The following is a 21,122-nucleotide window of genomic DNA, read 5'->3' on the forward strand; positions in this document are numbered from 1 at the left end:
CTATTTGATAGGGGACCAGGTTTTAAAGGAGAACTAATTGATTATCTTATTGAGAAAATGAAGATAACAAAGAGATTTGGTTCACCATATTATTCCTAGTGTAATGGTCTAAATGAGTGATTCAATGGTGAGTTGATAAGAATGTTGTCAAAAATGACAAAAGATTGTCCTTAGACATGGGACATTGAGTTGCCAAGTGCTTTGTGGGCTTATCGTTTAGATAGGAAAGAGAGCACATGTTTTTCTCCCTTTAAAATGGTTTATGAAATGGAAGCCTTGTTACCTATAGAAGTGGGAATACCGGCTTTGATGATGTTTAAAAGATTGAGTGAGGGTGAGGAAAAAAATTATTTCACATAGAGATTGTTACAATTATAATAAGCATAATTGAACAGGCAAGAGGTGTGTGATCATTATTAAAGAAGCCTAGAAAGAAATATTCAACAAATATATATATATATATATATAATGGGATCTAGTTCTGAAATATAACAACAAATTGGATCATACTTTTCAAAAGAAATTTCAAACAAAATGAGAAGGAGCATTTAGAGTCACAAAAACTTATAAAAATGGGACTTATGCATTAGAAGATATGGATGGAAAGGCACATGAACAAAGAATTAATGGTGGATATAGATTAAAGAAGTATGTCTCAAAGGTTCATGAGAATTCAAATAGATGAGTGGTCAGAACAGAAATAGTTAGAAAAAAAGAATGAGAAAACGGAATGAATGATAGATGTAGCATCACTTTATGAAAGCAATTGCTATGCATGAATGCTTGTAGACTAGGGGGAGGGCTAAACATGTCAAGTGTTTTCATGTAAACTGAAAAACCCCTAGAAAAACATTAGTTGGGTAGGATTTTTACAGCTTAGTTGTTTGTTTGATTGTTTGATTTATTATTTTGTAGTTGAATTTTTTGTGTTTGCCTAGCTTAGGAATTGTTTTAGTTATTTAGTTTGGGCTTTTGAGTGTGGAAACTTGATAGCCTTGGTTAAGATTAGATTTTTCTTGTAAAAATTGGAGTTGGAGTTTGTTGGAAGCTACTGAACATATTGAAACTAGTATATTTTCTTGTTGATAGTCTTGCACATCACAAAAGGAATATGGGCTCATGAGCACTTCACGTTGCACTTGTCTAATATGCACTGCGCTCGAGGGTCATCTCCTAATTTTATCAATTACTTCCATGCATTGGGTTGGGTTGATGCATGATTTGCATCATCATTGAGCACTAGCATGGCATGATGCCTACTGCAGCTATATGCAGTAAATCTTAGTTGCACGTGCACCTGAGAGAGCACCTTTCATTGTGCACACATAGTTTCTTGCACACACAAGAGTTGGGATATTCATCACTCAATTAGGAACCTATGGTTGAGTGGGAAAGGTGGTTGGGTGAGTTTTGAGGGTCATGAAGGACATTGCCAGTTGTAAGATGGGTTGTTTTCTTGGTCAACATCATGAAGGACCAATATGTTCTTGAGTGGTTGTGAGATTTTGGGAGGGTGGATAGGAGTACAATACTTGTTGAGTGATGAGAGGTGAGATAAAGGATTTAATATAATCAAGGAATTGTATTTTCATTTTCAATGATGCACGTATACGTGTAGATATGCTAGGCACTATTTTTCCAATGCATCCATTTTTACATGTGGAACATTGCTTGTATGATTGCATAGCATGGATTTGACTTTGCATGTCTTCTTCAAATCATATGTATGGTTGGGGCACAGAGTTTATTCTTCAACATCATATTCTTGCTAGGACACATTGCATTGTGACAAAGTATGTATGTTTGAACAAAACAAAATGTTTTTGAAGGCTCTAGGTTTAAAGGAAGGTCATATGTTTATTAGTGAAGTCATGGGGTACCTTGATGACCTTAGTTGGAACAGTTTGGTCTTTGTGCTATTGAGGTATAAGAAAAAGAATACTTCAAGAATTTTGGAGAGACATTCGGATTGCATGAATGATGGCAAATATGACTATCGTTGAACCAATCAATGCCATTGTATATAAATCGCTTGTGGGAATTTGCCTTTGACAGAAGCAGAATATGATAGTAAAATTGGTATTTTTGAAATACTACCACTGAATACCATATTAGAGAATTGGGGAACCTCCCAAGTTCCACTTTCAAATAAGGAGTAATATTTAACCAAGTGGCTAAATCGTAACCCCATATTTAAGAGTGGCACTTGGGGGGATTGCTTATATATTATCTAGGGAAAATTTCACCCTCAAGTAAGGGGATAATATTTGAGCACGTGTCTAAATATTGATCACATTAGGAATTCCCAAAATTTATGAAAATTCCCAAATTCTTGAATATGTGGTTACGAATTGATGTTGGGTCATTGGATAAAAAAACAACATGACTTATTTATATGTTTGAAGAGGACAATGTCCATGAAAGGCACATCGAAGCTTGCCAAGTATTGTAAAGATAAATGTAGAAACAACCATTGTATCAAAGCAGTTCATTTGTAAGAAGAAGGCTAGCCAATTTTGAAGTTGAATACTGCATGATATTTAGTCTACAAATAATTATAAGAGATAGTTAGTATCTTTGATAAGTAAGGAAGGTAGACTACAAAAATATGTACATTGGATGCTAAAGTTGTAGGGTGGAGCCATATCATGTCACTTCTATTAGAAGTGAGGGAAAGTGAAGAGCCCTCAATATTCAAAGGCATTATCCAACAACCTGGCCCTTTTTATTTTAACAACTCCTCATCTTACTTATGGGGAAATCTCTAAGTGCATAAATGAGGTGAATGTATTTGCTAAAAAAAAATCCTCTAACTTACGACATTATCTACAAGTTGTGGAATATTCCAACTAGTATCTCCTAACATGTTTTGCCTTCAACACACTCAAAAATGTCCAATTTGGGCTTAAAAGTAGTTTATACATGCATTACCAGACTTGACGATTGTATCTTCATTGTTTGCTTGATAATATTTTGAAGCAACAATTCTTACAACTTGAAAATAGTCCTATCTTTAGCATAGTTGAATTAAAATATTGAACTAAAGTGTTGCTAGCAACACAAAAGAGATCCTAAACCATAATATAAAAGGGCATGCAGCTCTCATGTACAATGGGAATTTTTCTAGAAACTCATATTAATCACCCCTTTTGGATAAAGTTTAGGCAAGATTAAAACTTTATGACAACGAAGAGAAAGTGTTGTTGGATTTTCACCTAGCACAATACTCACACATAATCAAAGACCAAAGACATCCATTTAATCAACCTAAGATTCACAAATAACAAGCATCAATATCAAAATAGACAAAATATAACTTCAAGGACTAAGGTCTTGTTGAACAAATCTCCCTCCCTCCTAAGTCTTTGACTTATATGACCTTTCCTTAACCCACTCCAACAACCAAGAGCACATGTTAATTACTCTGGCTATAACTTCTACTCTCACCTCCTTATTCTTAGCTTCTTCTTCAAATTTTCTTTATCTCTTAGGCTCCATTTGTCAATGCCTCTCCTCCTTCACATTGCACTTCAATGTTGTCACTCCTCCTCTTTGACTCTTCACACCTATTCCTTAGTTATAATCCTCCCCTTCTCACCACTTCACTCCACATCTGATGATCAAAGAGAGGTATCCTGACCCCCCTAGTTTTTATTAAAAAGTTTGATTCCTAGCTTTTCCTAAAGGCTTTAAGCCACTAGCTTTAATATCAAAATGCTACTAATAAATGGGCATCCTCATCACGATCTCCCTATGGTTGCCATTAATTTTGTGAAAAGAAACTTGATAAAGATTCTAGAATTTCTAGTTGACATTATCAGTGAGGTAAGGCTCATCTTTTAGCAAAAGCATCATGCTACAGTCTAAGCTAAAGTTTAAGGCTTCGCTTTAATTTCCTAGCATTAGCATTGGTAGTATGAGCCCACCATGAACAAAATATTGGATGTTTATAAGGCCCAATTTTGTACACTTTTAAGATATGGAATGTAGCAATCATGTAGACAAATTAGTGGGCTAATTTGTGGACCTTCCACATCAACACTACATACATGGGCTTTTAATGCCATTGATTTTGCTCACCCTTCCATCCCCAAAGTGTTGTAAACAAGATTCCTTGAAGTTGTGCTTCATATCATTAACTAATGCAAAATATTGAAGAAATTAGAACACATTTTCATACAATGTAAAAATGGGTGTAATATGTATCTGAACAACTTGGTCACACTAGTATTGCTCCCTCCATCTGTACTTTGCTTGTATATTCAAGAGTGCAAGAAGCATCTTTAAGAGAGATACATAGCACCCATCATATAATGGTGTGGGCAACCCCCTCTTTCAATGGATTAGATGACTCAATATCCATGGGTAGTAGTGCCTTAATCATTGCTTCCATCTCAGGTTCTAATATCTAAGGGAGGTCTAATTGGTCTCCAATCTTTTTTGCAATGGTGTGCACTAGACGAAGCACATTCTAGAATATTTATATGTTTAGGTGCTTCGTACATGGTCTGTCTACGAACTCTTCTTGTTGGACACAAAACATCCATTGGTTCTAATGTATTGGCATCCCCCTATGAAGATTGTCATAGATGAACAATATCATTGAGGAATATTTCAATTACAGCTTGGCTATATAGCACAATTAGTGCACACTTTGCTCATTGTTAACTTGTACTCCAAGATCGCTTGATCAATGATTTCTATCTAAAACTCAACATAACATTGCACATGGTCTATGGATAAATGACATTTTCAACAAATTGCAAACTTGCACTGAGTGCAAGGATATGGGACATGCTGATTGAGATATGCCTCTTGATCTTTAGCTTAGTGGTTGTCATTATTGGTCATTTTTACTATAGTACAGGCAATTGAAAGGGATGCGGGAGAGAAGAGCACACACAATGTAGGTGCTATCAACAATGTTGTGACAGCCTTATTGCACTTTCATATATATATGAATAAAGAATATGGGCGGTCACTGTATACAGGCAGCCCCAAGGGCCTTTTACCCCAACAACCTCCCACTAAAAGGCCAATGGGCCAGGGAAAAACAAAAGAAAAGAAAAGAGACAAGGTGAGGAATCATGACATCTCACCCAACGCCCAATCAGAAAGCGAGCTGTGCAATAAGTGTCGGGAATCTCCGAGTCCAAGTCATCCAGGAGGCAAGTGATCCCATAGCTCCATACAACGGAGCAATCCAGCACAACTCATGAGTGCAAGGCTGTACATCATCATCATCAGAGTAGCGCATAGCATCAGCGTGGCGCATACAAGATAGCAGAGAGCATCCAAACTCTCCAGAGTCAATCATTGAAAGAGGGCCAGCATCTCAGACACAAGTTAGACAGGGTCTCAAGACAGTATGCAGCCTCAACGAAGCGGAAGATTGACATACGGCTATAGAATCGGCCATAAAGTACACTGAACGCGCATCAAGAGGCCTAAGAGGTGTCTGTGTCTCATAAAAGACAGCATGACGACTGTGTAGAACCTTCTGGGCATCCAAATCCCAAAACCTATAAGCCGTAAAGTCACCATCTCCATAACCAAGGAGAAGACATTTGCATGACATAGGCTCATGTGGCATACTGACAGTGGCCTCCCAGCCAAATATCCTCAAGTGATCATAGGAGGGTCTCATACCACTCCATGCCTCATGCGGTGTAATACCGTCCAAAGTCAAGCTGGCATCTTGTTAACCAAGTAGACTGTCATCATAAGGTCTCAGCCCAAAAGCCATAAGACACTCCAGCTGTGGTAAGCATAGCAGCAACCTTCGCTTGTAAGGTCAGGCACATGCCATGAGCAATCCCATAATACCGTGGACATAAGAAATCAATGCCATATTACTGACAAGAGATCTGTAAGCTGGGAGAGATAGCATGACTCTCATAATCCATCTACAAGCATCTAGGCCTGCTATCAACAGCAGAATCCATAAACCTGTCAAGCATAGTAACAGCATCCTCAATCCGTACCAAAGGGTAAGCCCAAACACGGTGGGTAGCATAATCCATGAAGGTCACAAAATACGATGCTCCACCAAGTGACTGGAAAGGCATAGGTCCATATACTGCAACATGGGGAAGAGTAGGAAATAAGCCCATATCACATAAAGCATCCATCTCAGTGTGTCGTACTCTCTTATAGCCTCTTTTACTACATCACTAGTGTATGTCTATGCATGTACCTTAGGATAAGAGAGCCAAATCACTACCATATCTAGCACCTCTGGGTAATACCAAGCAACCACGATAGATTTTCCATGAAGTATCCCCAAGAGAGACATAATATCTTGCACCATGCAACTGACTGTTGACAGAGATCAGGCTCTTACTGAGCATAGGTATATGCAAGACATCACCGAGCATAACAGAAGACCCATTTGGCAAAGCCAAGTGTATATCCCCTGTACCAATAACATGACAATCCTGCTGAAGGCCCAAAGACATACATCCACCAACCTCCCTGTAAGAAGAGAACCAAGCTCTATGCGGAGTAACATGACAAGATGCCATACTACCTAAAAGCCAATCAAAGTTATAGGCCATATCACTAAGCAAGTAATCTGCAGGGTAACACGATGCCAGGAGTCTAGGCTCAGTTGCATTATCATGGGTAACTACATGCACCATACCACTATCAACAATGGTCTCACCTACTGTATCACTGACTCTGCTTTCATGTCTAGTGTGGCACAATCTTTTCTGCTCTCTAATCCACTTGAAGCATTTATGCTTCACATGCCTTGTCTTTCCACAATGAAAGCAAACAAAACCTGTAAGACCTGTAGAAGAGGACAACTGCTCTGTAATAGCATGAGTAGGGCTGTCCAATACATCCAAGGAGCTCAAAGAATCAGGGGAACTCTTATCAGGCTCATCAAGAGGACTGTCTGCATGACTAGAAGAGCTGGAAGTCGTCATAGCATACTGCAAAGGGGACTCATCCAAACCAGAAGGGGAGAACACAAAGGTATCAACCACGGATGCAAAAGCTCCCACACGGACAAGCCTAGCAGACAAAAGCATGACATATCCAACCACTGTAGCTCACAGCCATAAAAGCATAAGCATGTCTCGGAGCCATAAATGCATAAGCATCCCCGAAACATAGTAGTATACATAACTTTGCAATGTCTCATACCATCTACTAACATACATGTCCAGCCAAGAACAACAGGTGGCAAATAAACCTGTAAGAATCAAGATCCAATAAAAGCGCAAATATCTATGTAAAAGCATCCAGGTAAGAGGCTCTGTAAAATACATAGCAGCAGACCATGTGCATACACGGGTGGCCATAAAGATCAACTGCTCCCTAACATACACGGGCAATAGCAGCCCAAATAGCATAGATGCCATACGATAGAGAAGCAGGATGGCCATAACTATAAATCCCAAGCACTATCCAAGTCCACTGATCAGTAAGTATCCCGCATATCAAATGCAAATGAGCAATCACAACTCAATAGGCAACTGCCAAAACAAGGGACCAGTTCACTGCTCAATACCTATAAACGCATCCCAAGTAATAGCCAAGATCCATAATCAGAGCATCAAATCCCATATAGCATCCAAAGTCATAATGGAAAAAGCCAAGTCATAATGGAAAAATCCAAGTCAATGTCCAACTGCTCAAGGGAATACTCAAATGAATGTCGAGACGAGCTCAAGCAACCACCATCCACAACCAAAGCATAAAGCATTCACCAAGACATCATAACCTGTACTGGGTAGCCTAGGCATAAACCATGTCATAGATGAAATGCTAGCTGCAAAGAAGTGACAGTCAAACCCAAATCGAGCTCTAATCTCAGCTCAAAAGCATTCCAGAGCATAAACAAGACATGTGGCATAGTCCAAATACTGTCAAGATTGTGGGAGAGAAGGAAGGAGTCTCACTTGTAGCTTTCTTGCTTGCACAATGGGGGAATACACACAAGGGTGGAGGCTGAAAATAGTTTTCCTCTTCTTAGTTGTGTAAGCCAAAAGAACTCTCATACAAAGAAATAGAAGAACCCTATATATGGGTCTCAAACCAAACTCAACTAACTAAGGTGGCATACTAACTGAGCCACGAACTAGAGTAGATAAGGATAGCTGTCATGTAGCTATTATTCATGGGCGGTGTACTAACCGCATCTACAACTGACAAGTCGGTGACATAAATGCACAACGGTCACCCTGGCATATCACGAGTAGAGCTCGATATCTCAACACTCCCCCTTGAGCTCAATCCCAATTCCTGCACACCAAGCAGGTCTCTGAACTTGCGCAACTTCTCTGCGCCCAATGCCTTCGTGAATATGTCAGCTACCTGATCCTCTGTGCTGACATAAACTAGATCAATAAGACCTAGTAAAACCCTCTCCCGCACATAGTGATAATGCACCTCAATGTGCTTTGTTCTAGCATGATAGACTGGGTTATTTGCCAAGTGTATACTACTCATGTTGTCACAATAAATGACAACTGGCCCATCTGTAGGCTGATGCATATCATAAAGTAGCTTATGCAACCAAGCTACCTCACATGCAGCCATTGCTGCGCCCCTGTACTCAGCCTCTGTGCTGGATAAGGCAACTGTAGGCTGTTTCTTGCTGCTCCAAGTGACTGCAGCACTCCCAAAAGAGAACACATATCCACTGGTAGATCTTCTATCAGAAATACTACCAGCCCAATCAGCATCAGTGTATCCATGCAACTGTATCTGAACCCCAATCTCACAAAATAGTCCATACTGTAATGTGGACTTCACATACCTGAGTATGCGTCTAGCCGCATCCAAATGCGGTTTCCTTGGAGCCTGCATAAACTGACTTACCAATCCAACAGCATAGCTCAAATCTGGCCTGGTAATAGTCATATAAATCAAGCTTCCTACTATGCGTCTATACATAGTAGGGTCTTCTAGAAGCTCACCTGCATCTGCGCTCAGCTTCACATTCTGCTCCAAAGGAACTGAAATAGGCTTACAGCCTGTCATCCCATATTTGGACAGCATGTCCAATCCATACTGCCTCTGCAAGAGCTGTATCCCACTTGGTGATCTAATCACCTCAATGCCCAAGAAATAACGCAGCTCTCCTAAATCCTTCATCTCAAACTTCTGCTTCAATAGCATTTTCACATGAAGGATATCTTCATCACTGTCACCTGTCATAATCAAATCATCAACATAAATGACAAGTAGCATAATACATTTCTCTGTTTTTCTCACATAAAGTGAGAAATCTGCCTTGGAAATCTGAAAGCCAATAGTGACAAGATATTGTCCTATCTTGTCAGACCATGCTCTAGGTGCTTGCTTCAAGCCATACAAGGCTTTCTTCAACATGCAAACAAACTCAGGATGAACAGCATGCACATAGCCTGGTGGCTGCTCCATATAGACCTCTTCTTGCAAATCACCATGCAAGAAGGCATTCTTTACATCCATCTGATGTAAACACCATTCCTTTGATGCAGCCATAGCAATGACTGCTCTTACAGTTGCCATCCTTGCAACCGGACTGAATGTTTCTTCATAGTCAATGCCATATGTTTGTGCATACCCCTTGACTACTAATCTTGCCTTGTATCTGTTCACAGAACCATCTGCATTGTGCTTCACCTTATAAGCCCACTTACAGCCAATTGCATTCTTACCTTTAGGCAAAGGTACCAATTCCCATGTAGCATTTGCTTCCAAGGCATCCATTTCTTCATCCATGGCTTTCTCCCATTTTTCTTTTCCCATGGCTTGCTCAAAAGAAGTGGGTTCTGGTTCCTGTATCACTTTGACCATATATGCATAGTGAATGGCTGTAAATCCATCATATTTCAGCCTATCCACAGGATATCTAGCTCTGGTAGACTTGCGCAAAGTAGGTTCACTCCCAGGTGCTCTCAAAACATCCTTGGTCTTCCTTACTCCAGGTGTAACAATAGAAGGAATACCCAACTCATCATCAATGCTTTGTTCTGAGCCACTGGATTCACCATCCACATAAGAGTGACCTGCATTCACATCAAACATGGGCTGATCTACCTTCTCTTTTCCTTTTCGTGATACCTGCATACCACTATCTGCATTGTTTTGAGGAGATTCTCCTGATCTCAATCTGCCTGTCCATAGCGAAGAATATGAACCACTGCTAGAGGACACTCCAGGTCCACTAATATTTTGTGACTGCTGCTGTGAATTCTGTGCAGCATTACCATTTTGTGCATCTACATCATCAATCACATTTACTGGTTTATACCAGCTACTCATCTCATCAAAAATAACATCTCTGCTCACTGTAAACTTACGAGTAGAAGGGTTATAGCATCTATACCCTTTTTGCTGCAGAGAGTAACCAATAAAGATGCACTTCTCAGCTTTTGGATCCAACTTGGATCTCAACTCATCTGGCACATGTACATAGGCAATGCAACAAAAAATCTTCAAATGAGAAATATCTGGTTTCCTATCAGTATACCTCTCCTCTGGAGTCATCCCATGTATTGCTGCAGTGGGAGTCCTGTTCATTATATAGACTGCTGTAGCAACTGCTTCAGCCCAGTAAAAATCTGGCAAGTCTTTTTCGTTGAGCATGGCACGAGATACCTCTCCAATATGCCTGTTTTTTCTTTCTGCAATTCCATTTTGTTGTGGGGTATGACTGCATGAATATTGCTGCTTTATGCCATGCTCCTGCAGGAACCTTGCAAACTCATTTGAGAGGTACTCTCCCCCTCCATCTGACCTTAGGCATTTTATTTGGAGGCCTGTTTCTTTTTCAACCATAGCTTTAAGAGTTTTGAAATGCCCAAAAACTTTACTTTTCTTTTTCATAAAATACACCCAAACTTTTTTGCTATAGTCATCAATAAACGTGACAAAATAATGACAGCCTCCAAGAGATGCAGCTTTAGTAGTCCACACATCAGAGTGGATTGATTCCAATGGCTTCTTACTCTCTTGAACATGTCTAGGAAATGGTTTCCTTGCCTGTTTTCCAAACTGACAGGCTTCACATACCTTATGCATTTCTGCAACCTTGAATTTAGGCAATCCTGCAACAATATTTTGGGCCTGCATTGATTTAAGTCGCTGTACATTAACATGACCAATGCGTTTATGCCAGATATCAATATCTGCAACTACACCGGTCCCATGTGCAAACATTGCTGCACTCAATTCAGGCATGTCTGCATCCAATGTAAGCATTCTGCCCTTCTTCTTTCCTTTTGCTATCAAGCGACCTTTATTTTTCATATCCTCAACAAAGCATCCATGAGGATTAAATCTGACCTGCAAGCCCTGCTCAACCATTTGACCAACAGAAACCAGATTCTTGGTGATATTTGGGACATGAAATACATCGGACAAGTATTTCTTTTTCCCATCCTGCATAGACAAAGGAATTTTTCCAATCTGCACAATAGGATGTGCAGCATCATCACCAGTCTCCACAAATCCTGGTTTTTCCATTTTCCTTGCATCCTCCATCCATTCTGCATGACCTGTCATGTGATTAGATGCACCTGAGTCAACATACCACACATCGTTGCTTTCTTCTGCACTTGTCACAGAATTGTTCATGTGCTGCACCATAAACAAATGCTCATTTCTATCATCACCCTGTCTACTAGAAGATGCATAATTTTCTTGTTACAGTTTTCCATTCATGATGTCATTCTGCTTTTTATAGCAGTCTTTAGCCATATGACCCATTTTACCACAGTAGTAGCATTCAACATTACTGTTTGCATTTTGGCCTCTTTGCCATCCACCACGACCTCTTTGGCTCCCCCTGCCTCTAGAGTTACCACGTCCTCCTCCATAGGACTGGTTTTCTTGAGTCTGCTGCATATTCTGATTTCTACCACGGCCTCCAAATCGGCCTCCTCTACCTCTGTCTCTACCTCTTCGAGCATTTGAGTAGAAGACAGCTTCTTTTGAAGTTCCTCCTGAAGAAGATGCACCACCATTTCTTTGCTCCTCAGAAATTAGAAGAGCAATCAACTCCTCAAAATCAGGAAATCTTTCACGAACTGAAATGGATGTCCGAAACTGTGCATAATCCTTTTCTAGACCATTCAAGGTCACAGAAACTAAATCATCATCTTCCACTGGCGACCCAATGGAAGCAAGTGCATCTGCAATCTTCTTCACCTTCATGTGGTAGTCATTGATGCTCATACTTTCTCTTTGCACATTATGCAACTCTTGCTTGAGCTGCATTTTCCTGGCTTGCGTATTTGTGCTATACATTTTTGACAAAGTATCCCATGCCTCCTTTGGCGTACTTGCATCCTGAATATGCACAATCATAGAGTCTGAAATGCTGATAGACAGCCAATACATAACTTTCCTGGCTCTCTCATGCCATGCTTTAAATGCCTGCATTTGCTGTTGATTGGGAACATAAGGAAGAACTGGTTCTTCTTCATTTCCTGCAACAAATTCCCAATATCCTTTTCCCATAAGGAAATTCGTCATTCTAAACTTCCATGCTTGGAAGTTGTTCTTGTCAAGCTTTTCAGTGACATCTGTGAAAGAGAATCAGATGCCATTACAGAACACTGTAAAAAATTCTGTCACTGCAAAGAACACAGCTTCAGCCTCACAAGGGCAAATCTGCAAAACTGACGAAAGTGGTATTTAACCACACAGTCACTTCCTAGTGACGATTTTGCATCAACAAGCAACAAGGATGATTCTGTAACTCCCAATGTCTTTGCGCATAGGCATACGATACAATTTCTACAGTAACTTTTCACCGACCTGTAGAACAGTGGTCGCACAGCATAAAACTGGGCCTTTTCTTGAGTGCGTGCAGAAAACTTCCGCCTCCAAAACAGACCCCGAAATGGCCTCAAATAAAAAAAATAGGGTCGCCTAGGGCTAAAGCCCTATCCCGCGGCATATACTGCCCTCTTGCTTCACCACGAAGGGCGTCTCAACCTGAGACAATGCACTCTTGCAATTTCCGGCTGTGCTACCTGCAGAGATTTGCTCCCAAAACAGAAAATGAAAGCAACACTGCTCCTCTTACCAGGACACCGCGAGCTTGGCTTGCTTTCTTGAGCTCCTTACCACGAACAAGGCTCTGATACCATGTCAAGATTGTGGGAGAGAAGGAAGGAGTCTCACTTGTAGCTTTCTTGCTTACACAATGGGGGAATACACACAAGGGTGGAGGCTGAAAACAGCTTTTCTCTTCTTAGTTGTGTAAGCCAAAAGAACTCTCATACAAAGAAATAGAAGAACCCTATATATGGGTCTCAAACCAAACTCAACTAACTAAGGTGGCATACTAACTGAGCCACGAACTAGAGTAGATAAGGATAGCTGTCATGTAGCTATTATTCATGGGCAGTGTACCAACCACATCTACAACTGACAAGTCGGTGACATAAATGCACAACGGTCACCCTGGCATATCACGAGTGGAGCTCGATCTCTCAACAAATACATCATGACATCATACCGAGTAGCCGGGAGCACTCCATGACCAATAGACATAACCCAACTGTAGCATAAATAGCTTCAGCCCTGAAGTTCCCAACAGCAAATAACAGTCCAAAAATAAGTAAAATAATTCTCAAACCAAGCTCAAATCAAGTGCGAACTCATAGGCATACATTCCCAGACATGTAGGCACCAACCGGGCATAATCGGGCATCAAATGCCAATACCTGTAAGCATAAAATTGAAGTAATAGGTGGCTGCCCTCTTTTGGACAAATCTGGGACTGTTCAAAATAGTCAATGGTTGAGCTAAATCAGCTCCAAATGCATCTCACATAAGAGGCATAACATCCACAAGTGATCCAGTATCAATAGACATCAGTAGAAGTATCACATAAGCCATAGGCATACAAATACACGCTGTCTCAGACCTGAAATCTATTGCAGAATATTTTGTCATCAGAATTTGGCAAATTCGACATCACCATCGCGTCCAGAGCATGCCAAAATCCTAACTTAGACTCTTATCTTGCCTGAATCAGGTTCCGAATGCTCGAGATATGATAAAAAGAGTGTTTTTTGAGCCATTTTTGCAAACAGGCGCAAATAAAACGTGAGCATGCTACTATACTTGAGGGGCCAAATCAGGGTGGGTAGGGGATAATCAAGAGCCCAATGAAGGCCTACAATAGGCCTACACAAGCCTAGGACAAGTCCAAGCAAGAGGTGAAGAGAACAAGCTTCAATGATGGAAGCTATGGCTGCCTCTTCATGAAACCCTGTTGTTCATGTCAAAGAATGGCTGAGAACTAAGTGAGAAGCAAGCTCTCATACCTCGTGTAGATGCCGGGTAGAGCTCACGAAGGAGTGGCTCTGATACTAGTTGAAAGGGATGCAGGAGACGCAGGAGAGAAGAGCACACACAATGTAGGTGTTGTCAACAATGTTATGACAACCTTATTGCACTTTCATATATATATGAATAAAGAATATGGGCGGTCACTGTACACGGGCAGGCCCAAGGGCCTTTTACCCCAACAACAACACATTATCACATTGTACTCTCATTTAAACCCATAGAGATTCGCTTTATACTCTAATAGAAAAAGAGTGCAATAATGTATCTAGGATATTGCATCTAGCAAATCGTTACTGATACTATCCATCTAGACACTCAACACCCTTATAAATCCAATGCAGACCATTATACATATTTATAGTGATAGTGTTATAGATTGGTTTTACATGATACTCATATTAAGTTTGCTATCAAATGTAGTGTGTCTATGTTTAGATACAATTATTAGCCACAACTATTGATTGTTTTTAGAATTAGGGGAGTAAAACATATTAAGCAATTGTCCTATATTCCTTGAATCTTTCTTTTTCTCTCTCTTCCCCTATCTAACTCCCCTCTCCCTCTTTATTTTCCAATATTCTTGATTCTTTTCTATTCCTCTCTCCCTCTCCCTCTTTCCCTATCTTTATCTGTACTCTCTTTCCCCTCCTTATGTCTACTCTCGCCCTCTCTTGTTTCCAATATTCTTTCATTTTTTTCTAAGCCTCTCTACCCCTCTCTCTCTCTTTCCCTATGATTTTTATATCCCTCTTTATCCTTCTATTTCCCCTCTTCATCTCTACTCTCCCTCCCTCTTCTATCTATTATTTTTTAAATTTTTCTAAACCTCTCGTCCCCTCTCTCTCTTTTCCCATCTTTAATCTCTACTCTCTTTCTCCATTTCATTTTCTTCTAAATCTCTTGGCCGTCTCTCTCTTTTTCCATATTTAATCTCTATCTCTTTCCCCTCTTCATCTCTACTCTCCCTCTCTCTTGTTTTCAATATTTTAAATTTTTTTCCTAAACCTCTCCACATCTCCCTCTCTTTTCATATTAAATTAATATCTCTCTCCATCTATGTCTATCCCTTCCACCTTTCATTCTCCTCCTTTCTCCCTCTCTTCTCTCACCCTCTCCCCTTCCTTCTCTCTCTCTCTCTCTCTCTCTCTCTCTCTCTCTCTCTCTCTCTCTCTCTCTCTCTCTCTCTCTCTCTCTCTCTCTCTCTCTCTCTCTCTCTCTCTCTCTCTCTCTCTCTCTCTCTCTCTCTCGCACAATGCACATAGAAAAGTACGGAAAGAAGAAAAGAAATGGCTTACCTCTCTATCTCCCTCTTTCATCACTTCCATAACCCTATTTCTCTCTCTATCTTCATCTCCTTTCCCCTCTCTCTCTCCTAAGCATACTACATAAAGAAAAATGAAGAAAGTAGAATAGAAAGGGCTTATCTCAATGGCCAAAGAAGCATGTCTTCTTCCTCTTTTTCTCCTTCAGAGTCTTTCTCCTCCTTCACCCTCCTTTCCCAATATCACACACACACACACGCACGCATGCACGCACGCGCGCGCGCGCGCACACACACACACACACACACAGCTTGTTGCAAAATGTCGTGCCACAAACTAGTTTCCACACCTTTTTTTCATAGTAATGCATCGCTAAAAGCATCACAATATATGCTAGTATATGAGTTGCTATAAGTGTCCATATATGCATTACTATATAATGACATGTATATTGACACACATACTGACATTTATAGTGACATTGAAAGAAAATGTCACTAAAGTCCATTGCTATGCTGCCATACCCTTGTAGTGAGATTGGAGATTGTAGCCTTGTTTCTATATTTTCTAGGATGTCTTTGCATTTGCATTGCTTCCCTATTGACCTCTCTTGCCTATGTTGTTGTGCCTTAGAAGACTCACTTGCACTATTTGAGAGGCTTCTCCTCTTTTGAGTCTCCATGATGTTGCTAGTGCTAGGGCATAGCTTCCCATGTCATGTGATAAGGGAAGAAATATCCCAATAGAAAAGCATTAAATGATGTTTTCACATGCAAAAAATTGCCCCCCATTTCTTGGAAATGCATTAGTAAGTGAAGCTACTCCCATTCAAAGTTTTTGGTAGCTAATGTGCTACTTTATCATGCATATATCCACCATGAATTTGTGAATTTTTATGAGTTGTCCTAAATTTTCTTTATTGGAAAAGCATTAATATTTCAATATGTTGTAGCATGCATCACATGTCTATTGAAAGTTTCAACATTTTAATATACCACTGCCACCACCACAATATAGTAGCATATGTTCATGGAAACCAAGGTTTGGTGTTAAATGAGCTTTATAATCTCAATAAATTCCTTCACTTCAGAACTTGAAGCTATCAAAACACAATTATATGTATTTTAATTCAAAATCTTCCAATATTCCAATTTAAAGTTGTTTCTACCTATTAAGAACTAGTCATTTTTTGAACATTGGTGACATGTAAAATGATCCAAAATTTACTCTCTTGAATCTTGAGAATGTTAAAGATGGGAGAAAAAACATGTTGGGGATCAATCTTGTCTATTGCACTCATAAGCATCATTGCTTGTAGGTGCATCACATTAAAATTGAGTGCCATCATGAATCATATTCATGTTTCTTCTTACGGGAATGGAGCAATCTCTGCACAAGAGAGATTTATACAAGACTATAAAAGTACCACAAAAAGAACCTTGCTATTAGTGACAAAAAGAGTAAGGAAGCAACTTCATGCATGCTTCAATGTGTTATTATCTCATATAATCTTTATACTTGGCATAATAGATTGCAAATATTAGCTTTTTGCAACATGTGCCTATTTCCTACTCCAAGATTGACTTCCCTCTTCTTATTATGAATGCTTATAGGTAGCACACCAAGAAAGTATGGCAATCACTCTAGTACATATTTACTAATCAAATTTCCATGCTCTTCAAAACCAAAAAAAGTACTGAAAGCACTTTGTACAAGATTGAAATTATTGCAATAACTAGTAGGGTATTTGGTTGGGAGATTATGTGAGTTAATTGAGGTCAATGGCACCCACAATGAGGGTGCTATACAAAATCTTATCTTTTGGGATATTCTTTGCCCATTGGGTGAATGAGATTGGGATTTCCCAATAATAATCTAAAATATCTACCACATATTTAAAAACAAATGGAATCCCAAAAGATAATACAAAGGTAGTATACTCATTAGATTTGACCCTCAATCTTCATTCCTATAACAATTGGCATTCAAAGAAGAAAAGTTTTTTTCAACAATTTGATCCTATCAAAAGTCATCTCTAGGATAACTTTATCTTCAAATGCTAAGCATTGCAAGCTGTAGATCTCACAAACACATGAAGCATCATCATTATTATAGCATATCACATTGTAAGGAAGAAATTCAATGGGTCTAACATACATATACACATTGGTTGTGCATGGTGAGAAAAGGTACAAGGGTTGTATATAATGGCTTAATCCTATGTGATATGGGTAGTTTCTTAGTAGTGGCTACCCTAAGATAGATGCATCACTCAATCCACTATCTTTTTGATAGAAGTATGGGCAATTCCTTGATAGTGATAGCATACGATGCACATATTATCCAACTCACCCCCTTTTATAAGACAAATACTTAAGTTTTCCTCAACTTGTACTACCTCATTAGCCTTGCAAAAACCATCATTGCCTCCTTCTTTTGAACTATACACTCCAAATCCAACACACACACACACACACACACACACACACACACACACACACCCACACACCCCATGTGTTTTGAGATTGATAAATGAATTTATGTAATTAGGTTTGGATAGTGCACTATTGGTGTATCCAATATGTGAATTAAATTGATAATCCATAAGTATGTATATGGGTGTATAAAGGATTCTTGAGTCCAATATAGGGTGTTATCGAAGTGAGGATCGGTAGATAATACTTTGATGTTCTTAGAGATGAACAAAGAGGACACGTGTGGCTACAATGCAAGTCCTTTCCATGGATGTCTATGCCCTTGAGTGCAAATGATGCACACTCTACTATATTATTGCTCCTTAAAACGACCTTAAAGTAAAGGGTCATCCTACTTGAGGCCTTATTTTGATTTCTCAATACGTTACCACCATGTGTTCCATGGCTATCTTGGTCTCATAATCTTCCACTAGCGTTCCGCGCGCGCTTAACGTGCACAGAATGCTAGGCCACTTTGCTGCCTCGAAGCTATTGCACGGCAACTTCGCTCAACAATCCATTTCTCATCTTTCTCTCTCCTCTTTTTTCTCTCTCTCTCTCCTCCAAATTCCTTATGTCTAATTTTCTCTCTCTTTCTTTGCCTTCTATTTTAGTTTATTTTTTCTTCTCTCCTGGTTCTCTCTCTCTCTCTCTCTCTCTCTCCCCCTGCTTTTCTTTTCTCTCTCTCTCTCTCTCCTTTTATTCTCCCCCCTCTCTCCTCTCTTTTCCTTATCTCTCCCTCTCCTCTTTTTTCCTTTTTTTCTTCTTTCTCTCTCTCTCTCTCTCTCTCTCCATTATCTTTTTAAATTTTTCTTTTCTCTCTCTGTCTCTCTGTCTCTCTCCTTTTCTTCTATTTGCACTTCTCTCTCTCTCTCTCTCTCTCTCTCTCTCTCTCTCTCTCTATCCTCTCTTTTCCTTCTCTCTTCCTCCTCTATTTTTTATTTTCTCTCTTTTTAAATTTTATCTTTTCTCTCTCTATAATTCTCTCTACATGTTCTCTCTCTTTGCCCCCTTTTCTTCTTCTCCCCTTTCTCCTAGTTTTCCTTTTTTTCTTCTCTCACTCTCTCTCTTATAAATTTTATCTTTTTCTTCTCTCCTTCTCTCTCTTTTAAATTTTATCTTCTCTCTCTCTCTCTCTCTCTCTCTCTCCTTCTCTCTCCCTTTCTCTCTCTCAAAAAATATTTAAATTTTAAATTTTTTTTTCTCTTTTCTCTTTTTTCCCATCTCTCTTCCTCTTTTCCTCTTTCTTCTTATTTTTCTTCTCTCTCTCTCTCTCCCTCTCTCCTCTCCTTTCCTTCTCTCTCCTCTTTTTTACTTTTTTTCTTCTCTCTTTAATTTTTTTCTCTTTCTTTTAAATTTTATCTTTCCTCTCTCTATAATTCTCTGTGTTCAAATTCTCTCTCTTCTTCTTATTTTCTCTTTCTCATTTTCTACTCTCTGTCTCTGTCCCCCCTTTCTCCTCTCTTTTCCTTTTTCTTTCTCTCTCTCTCTTAAATTTTATATTTTCTCTCTCTATAATTCTCTTTCTCTATGTTCCCCTCTCTCTCCCTCCCTCTCCTCTTCTTTCTTTTTTTCTCTTTGTATATATATATATATATATATATATATATATATATATATATATATATATATATATATATATATATCTCCTTATTTTAATTAAAAAGAAAGTTTCTCTTTTCTCTTTTTTCCCATCTCTCTTCCTCTTTTCCTCTTTCTTCTTCTTATTCTTCTTCATCTCTCTCTCTCTCTCTCTCTCTCTCTCTTTCTCCTTTCCTTCCTCTCCTCTTTTTTCCTTTTTTCTTCTCTCTTTAATTGTTTTCTCCTGCTTTTAAATTTTATCTTTCATCTCTCTGTGTTCAAATTCTCTCACTTCTTCTTATTTTCTCTCTCATGTTCTTCTCTCTGTCTCTATCCCCCCTCTCTCCTTTCTTTTCCTCTCTCTCTCTCTTAAATTTTATACTTCCTCTCTCTATAATTTCTGTTTCTCTATGTTCCCCCTCTCTCTCCCTCCCTCTCCTCTTCTTTCTTTTTTGCTCTTTGCATCTCTCTCTCTCTCTCTCTCTCTCTCTCTCTCTCATTTTAATTAAAAAGAAAGTTTCTCTTTTTTTCTTTTCTTTTTCTTTTCTCTTTCTTTTAAATTTTATCTTTCCTTTCTCTATAATTCTCTCTCTATGTTCAAATTCTTTCTCTGTAATTCTCTCTATAATTTTTCTTCTTATTTTCTGAAGAGTACCCTGCCACGGCACAATATGAACCACGAACCGGCTAGGTAGAGGCTGCAAATACATTGCAAGCCATGAAAACCTGCAAGAAAACTCTTATTCTCACCAAGAATCCATATCCTCAAAACACACAAGAGGAAGGCACACAAGAAATTGGACAATTCTTCCATCCTCACCCTCTTCCTCTTCCTCACTCTCCATAAAAATGAGCATAAAGCACAAAAGAGGAAAGCAAGAACAAGAAGGCAAGTGTTGTGCCAAAATGAGAGAGGGAGAAATGAACAGTGAGAGGAGAAGATAAAGGAAGAGAGAGGGTGTAGCCACCTCAACCTCCCACCTCCCCAAATCCCATGGCTGCAACCACCTCCTTTTCCTTTCTTGAATTATAAAATTCAAATTTGCATACATTGACTAAGGTCTAAGGACCTTTCAATTTTTGGAATGTGACAAAAGGTGTTGACCTTTCCTTTTTCTTTCAACATTTTTTTTAATGTGAGCCTTTTGGACTATACATTTTACATTGCTTCATATTTGAAATTTTACAAAGGGGTACAAAAGCAAAGTGTTAGTTTGCAAAGGATGTTTCCATGTTTAGCACATTTTGATGCCTTTATTTGCACTGATTTGCCAGTCATCATTTCTCTCTCTCATTTTCTTCTCTTTGTCTCTTTCCCTCCCTCTCTCCTCTCTTTTCCTTTTTTCTTTTCTTCTTTCCCTCTCTTAAATTTTATATTTCCTCTCTCTATAATTTTTTTTCTTTCTTTTAAATTTTATCTTTCCTCTCTTTATAATTCTCTTACTGTGTTCAAATTCTTTCTCTTCTTCTTCTTATTTTCTTTCTCATTTTTTTCTCT

Source organism: Lygodium microphyllum, chromosome 20, assembly GCF_053477565.2.
Source record: "Lygodium microphyllum isolate KBCC chromosome 20, Lygodium_microphyllum_v1.1.10, whole genome shotgun sequence".
NCBI classification, from domain to species: domain Eukaryota; kingdom Viridiplantae; phylum Streptophyta; class Polypodiopsida; order Schizaeales; family Lygodiaceae; genus Lygodium; species Lygodium microphyllum.